A 13804-nucleotide genomic window follows, 5' to 3' on the forward strand; every position below is an offset into this window, starting at 1 on the left:
ATTACGTTTATTACAAAGGTCGTTGTGATTTTATCAAGGGTGGTTTTATTTTACTTTCTTGTCAAGTTGTTTCTGCCTGGTTTGCGGTAAATATAGGTTTATTTGCGGCTTTATGTAAGAATCGCCAATTCTTTATCAATATACGCACACAGCAGAGAAGACAAACGTTTTGGTGTGCTCGCACTTTTGTCGCGCTCATACAAGCAACGCCATCTGGTTTCCAAGCGTGCAAGTGGCGCCGAGCTGCGCTCCTATTGGCCGCAGGTCCGGCCCCTCTACGCCGCCCACGCCGCACGAGCGGCGTTTGCTCGACCGCTTCAAATGTTTGGCACTTTGCCGCAGCAACGAAAAAAGGTGGTTTTGCCGCACGAGCGGCGCCGCATCAGCGGATTCGCAGGCGAAATCGCTCCATGTAGTACGGGCTTTATGCAGAAGCAAGAAAGTGAACACATAGCACATAAATTGCTTTCATTAAAAAAATCAAGAAATGAAACCAGTGCACACTTCTAGACCGTTTAAGTAAAAAAACGTCGCTTTATATTTCGTTTGTGTCTGAGCAGGGAGGTAAATTGAAGAATGATGTCGAATAATACAGGGTTTTTCTTAAGAAAACTGGGTATTATATATTTTACTTCTTGTGCACCATAGTTTCTCCTAATAAGTGGGGTCTTAATAGCCCGTGGCCGATGATTGTAGCGGGGGTTAACTGGAGTGTAGGTATCAAGAAACAGTTCATCTCTATTCATTTCGCTTCGAATATGAACAGCAAGCTTAAGCTCGAACAAATTAGTTACTTTAAGCAAGTTGTGTTTTAAAAACAACGGCTTCGATTGGTGTGAGCTGGGAACATTCTCTGTGCCCCGTACTGCTTTTGTTGTAAAATTAACAGCCTTTCTAAATTTGTTACGGGTGTGGTACCCTAAACTTAAAGGCAATAATGAAGGTGCGACTACATAAGAGCGTGGTATAACTGATGCATCAACCAGGTAGGAATCAGACGCTTGATTTTGAAAAACATTCCTATAGACCGAGAAATACTTGTGTGAACATATTTACATGATATGTCGAATTTATATTTTCATTCAAGAGAACACCCAAAAATTTGTATGTGGACACACATTCGGAGTTACGAATTTCTAGGAACATGCTGCAGTTGTAAGGTTTATTCTTGTTTGTTGTTTTAAGGTGTAAACAACAAATTTGGTCTGATTAACATTCAGCTGAAGATGATCGCAGATTAACTAACTGGACAAGTCGGAAGCCAAGTATTGACTGACTTCTCAACTTCACGCAAACATCTTCAAGAAACAAAAGCACTCGTATCGCCGGCGTATGACGTAATAGAGAGTTATAGCAGATCGGAAAAACGGTTCCGGTGCGGCACGCGGTACCGGTTACTGGACCGTACCATGGATGCTCGTTTCAAGAGTTATAGCAGACCGTAACTACCAGACATGCCAGGCTGACTGGGAGCGACATGTGTTGTACGTCGTTTGGCAATTCTTCGTGTTTGTTGCGTTTCCTGTGCTGAAATATTAGTTTTCAGTTGTCAAAAGCGCTAAAGCATTATTAAAAAATATATATTTTAGGCCCTTACGGAGATTCGAACTAGCGACTGCGTGAACATGAAGCGGCATTTTAGCTTCACTCCATCTCAATAGATGGCGCCAGCAGGTTAAGCTGGGCCCTCAGTACATCCGGCTGGCTGCTTCTAGTTTTTTTTTTGTTTTTAGAGTCCCTCGCACTGATACCGCCTGTTTATTACTCGCCGATTTTTAGACGGGTCCCATGTTGCTGTTAATACTAGTTATGTAACCGGATCGCCTTTATTTTACCCAAATAAAGCTATCGTACCTGCGTTGCTCGACGACAAAAGCCACGGCAGTTGGGTCAGTACCGTGTTTCGTTTGCTGCTTGAGCTGTCAGAATCGCGCGGATTTCACTTGTTGCAACCTCATTTTTCCTCATTTTTCTAAACTCGTCCAAAGCGGCCATACGCTTTGAAACGACGGACACGGTACGTCTCGGTACCGTCCAGCCAAGTCGCTCCGGTTTACGTTAGGGTTCTGAGCACGCGCCGTGGCGTCCAGACGGTAGACGTTACCGTACCGGAACCGTTTGTCCGATCTGCTATGACTCTCTAATGTTTGGAGTCTGAGGTATATGTACAATGCCATTTATGTAAAGCAGAAAAAACAATGGACCCAAAAATTCAGAGCCTAGCTTCCACCCCGTAAAGAGGGATGGCCAGCAAAGCTGCGGTGCCGAGCCTCCACGTGAGGTTTGACTGGGTCGTAGTCCAAGGGGTGCACGAAGCAAAACACGTTTGTTTGTAATTTGCGATTGAGCATTGTTCCTGGTTATTAACTGAAAGTCCAGTCCTGTCCAGTCACCGCTTCTCGCGCATGCTCAGCTCGCCTCTTCACGAGCCTATCACGAGTCTATCAAGCGGCTTTGACGCAGCGTCAGACTTGGCTACTGCGCAATTGAGGCGCACACCTGGGCACGCGCCGGCGCCAGTGCGTCTGCCGCGGCCATGACGCAACACAATTTAACACAACCCACTTTAATCCAATCCAAATCCAATCCAATCCAATCCAGTTCAAGCCAAGCCAAACCAAACCTATCAAATTGAATAGAATCGAATTGAATCCAATCCAATGCCCCTCACGCTTGCGCAGAACGGCCCTTCACGGCACCAGCGAAACTGCTCAACCTCGGCCAGTCTAGCTTACGCTACAAAACACACTGGAATCGTGGGTAGAAATTTATTATAGAACGGGTATTGTAATCACGGCGCATGCTCTATGAAGGCCCTAGGACATTTTAATTTTGTATGATTTTTTCCATACCCCGGGGGCGTGGTGCACAGTTTTACGATTCCGGAGATTTGAGTGGGCTCCGCAACGTGGCGCTACGCTCGCTAGCGATTCCTGTCTACATCGCTCTGGGAACGGAGATGATCTGCTGGATCCTAGCCATTTACAGCTTTGCTGTAAAAAAGAGCCATGCGGGACCCCGTATAAAATTTGTCTCATCGACAATCGATACCTATTAAGGAGCCATGAAGAGAACATACAAGTTTGGTTCATTCAAAAGATAGATTCGTTAGAATCGTACTGACACCACTTTTAACGTAAACTTCGCTCACATAAGCGATGTAATTAGGAAAAAGGAGAATGGGTATGCGACCCACTAGCTCATTTCCCGCAACAGAACCTATGATGTCATACCAGCCAGCTCTGCGATTGGCGGAGGGCGGCAAAACCAAACACAAATTAGGCAGAGCTTATAAGGTTGCCGAACGAGTTATTTGCGCTTAAATTTAGGGCACATTCTTTTTAAAGCCCTAAGAAGTTTGGGACAAGCAGTGGAAGTTAGGAAAGCACACGCAAACACAGAGGTACCGATGCGTACTGCTGTTGGTATTGCGCGCACTATGCTTGAATTAGCTGCACAGGATACGGGGTTTGGGGTTGTTTCAGACGGCACTGGCCTATTGACGCAAGCGACGATATCTTACGTGACCGTATTTGTCGAGCCAGCACCATGTTTCACGAACCGATTCTCCGTGAGCAAAACAAGCCATGTACAAATACGTTCACAAACAAACCAAAGACAGAAAACGGCTTGCCATGGTGTGGTGGCGCCATCTAGGTTCACTAACGGTAAACACGGCCCTGTGATGTCATTGCAGATTACGAAAACACACGATTAAGCGGGAAAATCAAAATTTTAACTTAAATTAATTTCTCGGTGAATAAAGCATCGTTTGCATGCGGACAAGCGCTGGGGGAACTATAAAACTCGAAATCTTTCGAATAACACAAACTTGTGTTTTGTCTTCGTGGCTCCTTTAGGGCAAGTGAACTGCAAGCGATGAGACAAGTAGCTGGTGATCAAATTTAATCTAACACCACGGATTCCATTTAAGGGGAGCTACTGATACAATACATCGTGTCGAATGTAATCGAAGGCCACCCTAAAATCGAGGAACAACGCAACGGTGAACTAATTTTGAACGAAATTGTTTGCTATTTTCTCTTTTGCATTTCAGCATTCCAATTCAGCTGATCTTTTTTCTCAGAAGCCATACTGCTCGTCTACAACAGCACTAGTCGAATCAAGAAACTTAGTTAGCCTTGTTTTTATTAAATGTTCAAGAAATTTTGAAAAATGTGGTAGAACGGATATTGGCCGATAATTATGAATATAGTCAAATGGGCCACTTTTATGCTGTATAGCAACACCTGCAACTTTCATTCCTTTTGGAAAAATTCCAGTGCCGAGTGCGCTATTGTAGATATGCAATAGGCGGCACTCAAAATATAGGGCATGGTTTTGATAGCTCAGCTTTTATATCATAATAACCAGGTGCGGTGCTTTTAGCTAGAGATTTCAGAAAGGAAGTTGTTTTGACCTCGGTACTTGGGGTGAAGAAATTGGGTTTGCCGTTCGAGGAAATGTAGTCTCATCTAATCCTACACACGAAGAATGTGTCTGTAATGGCGCACAAGAAGTAAGGAAATGTTGGTTAATCTATAAGCAAATTCCCGATCTCTATATTGTACACCATCAGTCGTGAGTGTACCTGGAAGGGAGGTGCTGGAGACAGTTTATGATGTTCTGTGCCAGGTTCCAGATTTTCTGAGGATCATTATATATGGAAGCAAATTTTAGCTTGTAGTAACTTATATTTGCTTTTCGTTGGTCCGAGTATAACATATGTCTTACGAGCTTGTACAGTGCGCAACACCCTTGTCTATAAGACTGAGTTCAACTTGAACTGGTTACCTCTCAAAACTGCGGACTCAAACTTGTCACGAAAAACGTTGAGGTCAAAATATATGGTCAAGACTTCAGAATGACACAATAGTTATCTTAAAATGTTTTTCGGCCGAGGCAAAATAACGCTATAGGTACAAAATCTGTGCAATAGACAAGGATGTTGCCCTCTTTACTCAGAAAATATTTAGGGTCTTTTCGGCAAATGAATTTATCGAATAGTTTATCTCTTGCTCTAATTCTGTTACAAAGTTCCCGAGTAACTCCCGTATTCGGTATCGTCGATATGTCTTAACCGGCTTTAAAGGGAACGCATTATCAAAGCAGTCCTTAACCTTCTTTAGAAAACTGTCGTTTGCTTCATCAGGGTTTTCAAAACTGTACAAATCATCCCACTTAGTCCCTTCATTCATAACCCTGAATGCAACTAGGTCTCGCTCATTGAAATTTTTCATGGCACAGGAAGGTCCCTCAAACATTTTTTTGTCATTTTCCTACAGAAACCAAATATAGGTAAGTGTTCAGTTAAATTGACTGTAAGAATTCCTGCAGTGAGAGAACTCGTTTGAAAATTAGTCACACCTAGATCTATAAGGATTTGGCTTTCAGGAGTTATTCTTGTTGGCAAATTAATCATATTCCGACAGAAAAATTCTTCAAACACATCCTGAAAATTTTGACATCCTGCGTTAGGTGGAAGCTTGTCAACAATATAGTCACCAACAAGGACAACGGGTAGACTGAGGTTTAAGGAGTATTCAAACACACTTGTTAGATAACGCATAAACTCTTTTGCATCGCAATATGGTGGGCGATAAACTGACATAACCATTGCATCAAGGCACACAAAAGCAATGGACTCATAAAGTTTGCTACTTTCGAAAACTCGGATAACATATCGTACTTTAGCCCTTTTTTAATGTAAATAGACGTTCCTCCTCCCCTTCGGTCGTTTCGATATAAACCTTCTGAGATATACACGTGCAAAGCCGCAACATCATCCTTATTGCAGAACCATGTCTCTGTAAAAGCCAGAACGCCAAAGTTGTACTGGAGGGATTAAAAACCTTCTCAAGCTCAAATATTTTATTTTTTATCCATCTAATGTTAACATGAAAAACCGACAAGATATCATTCTTTCTAAGGTTCAAAGAGTTAACGAGACGGATAAACCCTTCGGCATCGTAATAATCAGCTGTACGAGGCTTTTCCATAGAACAGGAAAGAAGATGGCGATGCGAAGTTTGTTATGCTACTGCTCAGCAAATCTTATCGAGGTCCGCTTCTTCACACTCGATACGAATGTCACTTTGACCATCGGCCTTTCGCGCAAGTAGTTTACCATTCTCCTCCCAAGAATGATCATACTGCATTTCGGCGCTCCTTTGCTTCATCATCTGTTACAGTTTCTTGATCTGGCCTGTCAGATTATCAAGGAAGTAAACATCCAATTTGGCAGCCTTCATGACGCCCTTTTGCGCCATCCATTTATCACGATTTGTGCGCGATACAAAACGAAACGAGTTGCGTCGGCGCGTTAAACCCTACAATCAATCAAATATTGCTATAAGCTGTTTATTTGCTGCTGCAGATCCACTACATCAAGGCGAGTATTACCGGCTTGAATTTCCTGTATTTTTGAAGCATAGCGATCTCGCTGGACTGCTCTTTCACCCCTTTCATTCACAGATTGCTGCGTTTGCACCAAATGCTTTTTCTCGGTCACGTTTCTGCTTGACATATCCAGGCACGCATGGCATGTCTAGGTATTGTTTGGCTTAGAAAGGCCCGAGCACGGGCCGATATTTTTTTTAATTTGTGAGAGTTTGCCTTTCGGCATAACAGTTATATATAGAACATCATATTGGTTTCACGCAGAAACGTCAGCAGAGACCTGAACTGAGGGCCCAATTGTTTCTGAATAGTTTCTGAAAGAAGGACGAAGGGTAAGGCAGCATTTGTATTTGTGTCGTGAGAAAACAAACGCCGCCCAGAAGAAGTTTCTATTGTGAAAAATAAAAAATTACCCTTGTTCATTCTTGAACAAATGCGTTGAGGCTTTGGATTACGTCGCGTAGCTTTAAGACGAAAAGGCAGCTTACGGGACTGTCTTAGAGGAGTAAAAGCCCCTCATTGCACATCGACACGCAAGAACAAGGGAATATTTAAATTCGTACACTAACACAACTTCCAAGCATACATTTCTGCCTTTTCATATGTAACGCAACAAATTCTATATTGAAGAGACCAAATGGTTGCTATTTCGAACCGAACAGCCACTGTTATATCTCTACGGACCGCCACAGAGAACGTTTTGCAAAGCAGAGCAGAGAGGTATCAAAACTAAGTGCCTAAATATTACCGGAAGAAGTCCCATTAATTTCAGGTTACGATTAACGTTTGGTATTTGGTGTTTAACCACCTTGGTGCTTACCCAGCTGATATGGTCCTACATCAAACTGATGCCTTTTGAGCTACAGGAATGACACTGGAGGGGGAAAATGGGCACCTCATTATTAGGCCTTTACGACCTTTTTTTTGCGTTTATGACCTTGGAGCCGCCACTGGCCTATGCGTTCAACGCGGGCTGCTATAACTACACCTTGCGGCGGCGATGGCAGCTATCCCGGTGATTTTGTTGACTAGCGATGGATTTCCTCCCGTGACTGGCTACTGAAATAGAAATAATATTTTTAACGAAGCAAGAAGAGGAGAATCGGTTTATTGCAGCATATATAAAAGAACGAACGGAGGGAAAAAATTCAGGCATCTCCACGAAGTGAATAATGACGAATGGGTGAAGCACTGGGGTTCGTACATACCGTAAATCAACCGTGACATTTCCCACTCACGCATATAAATAAGGGACAACACGTGTGTACAGTATATACATTTCCAATTGTGGTACCGGGGTTCTTGCACCCGGCCGCGGTTCCCCAGAAAGACACTGAGCCCCCTCGATCACACCTTTACTTGGAGACCCGCTCCGCCAAGGTCCACTGCTCAGCCGATCCGGCTGCACACACGTAGCCCAGCCGAGTCCGCCATGTTCTATCCTATCTCATCTCGCGCCACCTCCTCATCCTCAGCCGGCACATGTCCATCGCGCGGGATTGTCCACCGCCACTATTGCCGGATTACCACACAATCCAATCCGATTCAGTTTAAAGGGACCCTGCAACACTCTTTGAGCAGTGCAAGTAAACCTGCGTGACGTTTATATTACACTGCCAGGAATAACTGAGCCAAATATTACACGTGCACGTGAACCGGTGAGCGCTCAAATCGATGTGAAAGACGCGGAAAAACCAACCTCTCTCTCTTCAGTTGTCCTCATTATGCAACCCCTGGCATGGCCTAAGGGACGTCACATAGGCCATGGCTGCCCGATCGGCTGTCACTGGTCAACTTCGCGGCTAGATTCTCCCATTTCCGTCGTCGTCATCGTTGTGTACGAACCTCTTCTATGCCTGAACCTGTAGGCACAGTTTTGCCGTTTATTTTGTTGTTTTGAGTGCGCGCGGAGTTTGAGTGATGAGCTCAATACTTTCCTTTCAACGGGACTACTCGACTACAAGTGTTTATTGCTAAAAAACGCCTACCAGCCCGAGCGCGCACTTGCGAGCAGGCACCCATGCCTGCTTTTTTGTGTCACCAGACCGGAAATAGGCCCCTCCGCGTTGCGGAGAAAAGGAGAAAACTACCCGGCATGTGATATATCGAAGGCCGCCGAAGAGAACGCCGCGAGCCGCCCCCCTCTCCGGGAGAGAGCGCGCACCTTTCGTCGCGTTGTCGGCGGTCGAGTTGAGAGCGAACGGTTATGCGCGATATCTCATCGCGCGTAGTTTCGTTAATTGTGAACGGATTTTCATAACTCTTGCGGGAGGAGATTTCTGGGACAATATACTTTATCCCAAAATACATTACTAGTAGTCGATAGCAAGTGTTGCAGGGTCCCTTTAATCCAATCCAATCCAATCAATTTCAATCCAATCCAATGCAAATCCAAATTCAATTCTATTCAATCAACTTCAATCCACTTCTATCAAATCCAATTCAATCCAAATCCACTCCAATTCAATCCAATCCAATCCATGCTCTTCACGCATGCGCAGCATGGCTCTCCAGGAGCCAAGCGAAAATTATCAACCTCTCTCTCTCTCCCTCTCTCTCTTTCCCTCTCTCTTTTTTTCCCCTCTCTCTTTCCCTCACTAACGTTTCTGAGCCTTTTATTTGTTCTTGTTAACCTTTTGTGAACCACTTGTTCACAGATGTTTTTATTTACACGCTGTTGCGCGTCTTTCTCTCTCTCTCGAACATTCTGTGAACCTTTTATTTTGTTCTCTGTAACCTTTCGTGAACCTTTTGTTCACAGATGTTTACATTTACACAGTGCTATGCCGTGAGCACGGAAGTGGTACGCCGGCCAAACCTTGGCCTTAAGTTGCTTCACCACTAAAAGTGTGTTGCACCACCTAATTTTTTACGTAAACTGGCTATTTCCGCTGCTCGGGCTTGATTGGCTAGGTATTTCTGGTCATCAAGCCACGAGCTGGTCAGCTCGCTCTCCTGTTGCACTGTAGAGCGGGCTGGCCAAACAAGGTGGCCAGGGGATACCGGGACGTTGCACGTAAGCCTTTGAAGGGGTTTGTTGTAGAGGACATGTGGATGTGGTCAGGGGCATTATAAAAGCCACCATTGAAAATTCCCGCATCCGAACAGATGATTTACACTTGGGGAGGGGTGCTGCAGTCTGCGATATATAGATCAGCAGGTCAGCAGTATGATCAGCAGTATAGATCAGCAGTATAGATCAGCAGTATGAGCATGCTTGCCCTGACAAGCATGCTCATACCACTCATACTGCATTTCGGCACACCTTTGCTTCATCATCAATAACAGTTTCTTGTTCTGGGCCGTCAGATTATCGGGGAAGTAAACATCCGATTTGGCATTCCTCATGATGCCCTTTTGCGCCATCCATTGATCGCGAGTTGTGCACGATACAAAACGAACGAGCACAGAAGAAATTCTCTCTCATTTTGTCGGCAACCAATGAAGCCCTTCAATGTCAGAATCAGTCAACTGCGCAAGTTTCAGATCAGCGGCGAGAGCATTTTTTTTTTGTCCATCAAGTTTTCATTTGCTGTTTGAGGCAGCCCATGAATTTCAATGTTTTGACGTCTACTTTATTGCTCTGCTGCTGCACTTTTAGTTGTGAAAAATAAAAAATACGCCTTCTACTCTCTTGAACAAATACGTTTAGGCTTTGGATTCCGTCCCGTAGCTCCAAGACGGAAAGGCGGCTCGCGGGACTGTCTGAAAGGAGTAAAATCCCCTGATTGCACATTGATACGTGAGAACAAGGGAATATTTAGGTCCGTAGACTAACACAATTTCTAAGCCTACATTTCTGCCTTCCCATACGTAACCCAACAAATTCTATATTGAAGATGCCAAATGGTTGTTATTCCGAACCGAACAGCCACTTTTATATCTCTGCACACCACCGCAGAGAACGTTTTGCAAAGGAGAGCCGACAGGTATCAAACCTAACTGCCTAAATGTTACTGGAAGAAGTCCCTCTAATTTGCGGTTAAGATTGATGTTTGGTGTTTGGTGTTTACCCAGCTTGGTCTTTACCCTCCTGACATAGTCCTGGATCAAATTGATGCCTTCTGAACTACAGCAATGACACTAGGGGGGGGGGGGAAAGGGGGGTCTTATTATTTGGCCTTTACGACCTTGAGTTTTCCATTTATGACCTTGAAGCCGCCACTGGCCCAGATGTTGAGCACGGCCTGCTATAACTACACTTTCTGGCGGTGATGGCAGCTATCCCGGGGATTTTATTGTCAAGCGATGGATTTCCTCCAGTGACGTACTACTGAAACAGAAATATACACAGTAGGAAGAATATTTTTAACGTAGCAAGATGAGGAGAATAGGTTTATTGCAGCATATATAAAAATAGCAACGGACGAAAAAATATTCAGGCATCTCCACGAAGTGGATAAGGACGAGTGGGCGAAGCAGTGAGGATAGTTCTTACCCTAAATCACCCTTGACAATCCCCACTCGCCCATGTAACTGAGTGAAAACGCATGTGTACAGTATATACAATTCCAATAGAATCCAATCCAATACAAATCAATTTAATCCAATCCAATCCATTTCAATCAAATCCAACCCAATTCTATTCAAATCCAAATCCAATGCTATTTAATCCAATCCAACACCATGCTTCTTGCGCAAGCGGAGCGCGGCTCTCCAGGAGCCACGTGAAACTGCTCGACATCTCTCTCTCTCTCTCTCCCTCTCTCTGTGTCTAAGCAGTTTTGATCCTTTTATTGGTTTTTTTAACATTTTGTGAACCATTTGTTCACAGATATTTCGATTTACACGGTGCTGCGCGTCTCTCTCTCTCTCTCTCTCTCTCTCTCTCTCTCTCTCTCTCTCTCTCTCTCTCTCTACCATTTTGTGAACCATTTATTTTGTCATTATTAACCATTTTGTGAACCTTTTGTTCACAGATGTTTCGATTTACACAGTGCGGTGCCGTGAGCGCGGACGCCGTCCGCCGGACAAACCTCCGCCTGAAGGTGCTTCGCCCTAAAAGTGCCTTGCACCATCTCATTTTGTAAGTAAACGGGCTATCTCCGCTGCTCGGTCTTGGTTGGCTAGGTATTTCTGGTCATCAAGCCACGAGCTCTTCATCTCGCTCTCCTGTTGCGCTCTAGAGCGCGCTGGCCAAAGAAGGTGGCAAGGGGATACCGGGACGTTGAACGTACGCTATTTGAAGTGGTGTGTTGTAGAGGACAGGTGGGGGTGGTAATTGGTATTGTAGAAGGTATCATTGAGAAATCGCGCATCCGAAAGGATGTTTTTCAGTTGGGGAGGGGTGCTGCATTCTTTTATATATAGTAGAGGAGGCGCGATCATTTATAAGCTGAAAGTACACGTGCAAGATCCAAGCGAAAACGCTGTGGAGGCGTGTGGTCGCTAACGGAGGCGTGTTCGCAATGAACCTCCTTATCCTCTCCGCAGAAGACATGAACACAGAAGTTCCTGCACGTAAAGAACACAAATTATGGCTTTCGTCCTTGGTATGTGTGGTAAATAACAGCATAAGTTAGTTAATACTACCCTACTACCCAAAATGAAGTAAGTAGGCAGCCCGTCCCACCTTGCCCAAATTTAGTTAATCATGAAGAATTTGAACAGTGAATTGAGAACAGTTATTTCCATATGTGCGATTGAATACCAACCCTTGAAGAATTCTTTACTAGGCTATAACCTTTTCTGCGGTGGTTTTCGTCTGCGTGTTGCTTTTAAGTAAATATAAAGAGGAACCTAAATTGTATTTCAGAATTAGTGCTCCTGCTTTCGTCAGGATGAATGTTAACACATACCCTATAAGTAATCTGCATTTGGAGTTCATCGAAAACGATGCTTGTGGACGGCGGACATCAAAATTTCTCCAGCACAAACGAACGTCGACAAAGCACAACCACCAATGCATGCCACGAACGGTGTGTGCCGGCTAGAAAACTCCTCTCTGTAATGTTTCTTTCTGCACGGGTATTCACGCAGAGAGAGTAACCTTGCAAACAAACCGGTTTCCATTTCTCTTCGTATGAGGCTGTGATAGTGCCTGGCTAGCGGGTATCCCTTTCTAACGAAGGACCCCGTGAGTATTGTACCCAGCGGCTTCTGTCCAATGATCAATTCTTCTCCGAGTTGCCCTTGACATGTTCCAGGGTGTACTGCGATGGCAAAGCCAACGTGCGAATTTTCACGAACTTTTTGGGGGCAATTCTCAGAACTGATAGGGAACAGACAATTCGTCCCTTTTCTCTTGTTGTTGACGAGCGATCTGATCAGGGTTTTCCATACTGGTACCCGACGCAAGTAGCCAAGGGCTTCCGTGTCACCGCAGCGACACAAGCTTTCTTTCCGTACGGCGCCGCAGAGCTGCTCGAACGTAAGCACTTTGGATTGCTCTAAAGGAAGAATGACAGCTGAAGTTAGAATTGACTGGACATAAACAACGAGGCACAAGCACGAAAGAGACCAGAAGGAAAAGAGCACCCTACGAGTGTTTGAAGAAAACTTGTGTCTGCTTACGTTGCAACCCCTCCACAGGGCGGTGCCGAGAAAGACTTGAAGAAGACCTGAACCAGGTTCATGCAAGAATCGTTCTGTCATCATGCCTATGGCTACAATTGCCAGCAAGGATCCAGCGACGGCTGCTGCAACGTAACTCATTCCCAGCAAGTTATAAGATAAAAACTGCGATCTTGTTGTGGTTTTTATGCGCGCTTGACTCACGTGGGCGTAAAATACTACTCGTTTTTCGATTAGAAGGGGAGAGATGTGAAAGTCGTAGGGGGTTACCTTGGTTAGCATTCCGTAGTGCAAAGTGACATCCGCTTCCCGATACTTCAACTCAGTATTTGTAGTTTTTATTTGAAATATATCTCCTTGTTGCAACGTAACTGATGCGTTTAGAAACGTCAGCGCTACGAGTGTGACAGTATTGTATTCCTCATTGCAGAACGAGCGCCCCTCCCCACACGCAAACACAATGCTTCGCTGTCTAAGTCCTGACCAAAGCTCGGTTTCGGGAAGCCGATAACGTCCCTTGCAGATCTCAACCTTTTCGTCCGAGATTGCTACTGATGGGTAGTGCAGATGACGCATAGAATCACAAGACTTCCCGGCAGCGTCAGGTGGCGTGAAATAGACCAGAGTTAGCTGGGAGAGAAAACGGCTGCTCAACAACAAGAGATCAAAAATACGTCCACGAACGCCCGCCGCTGAGCAGAACAGCACGACATGGGCACCACGTTTAGACTCACGGGGAAGAGCATGGTGCAGCTGTGCCAAATTAGGGGAATTGATCACTACGGAAAGTGAAGGCGGGTTAACGTATTTCATGACTTGCACCGAAATATCGGCTCGAAGCCTTGAGGTCGCTAGGACGAGCGATGTCCAATTGTGTACACGTGTTTGGGCG

The sequence above is a fragment of the Haemaphysalis longicornis genome, unplaced genomic scaffold (genome assembly GCF_048455015.1).
Source record: "Haemaphysalis longicornis isolate Haplotype H1 unplaced genomic scaffold, Haemaphysalis longicornis Haplotype H1 scaffold_10, whole genome shotgun sequence".
NCBI classification, from domain to species: Eukaryota; Metazoa; Arthropoda; class Arachnida; order Ixodida; family Ixodidae; genus Haemaphysalis; species Haemaphysalis longicornis.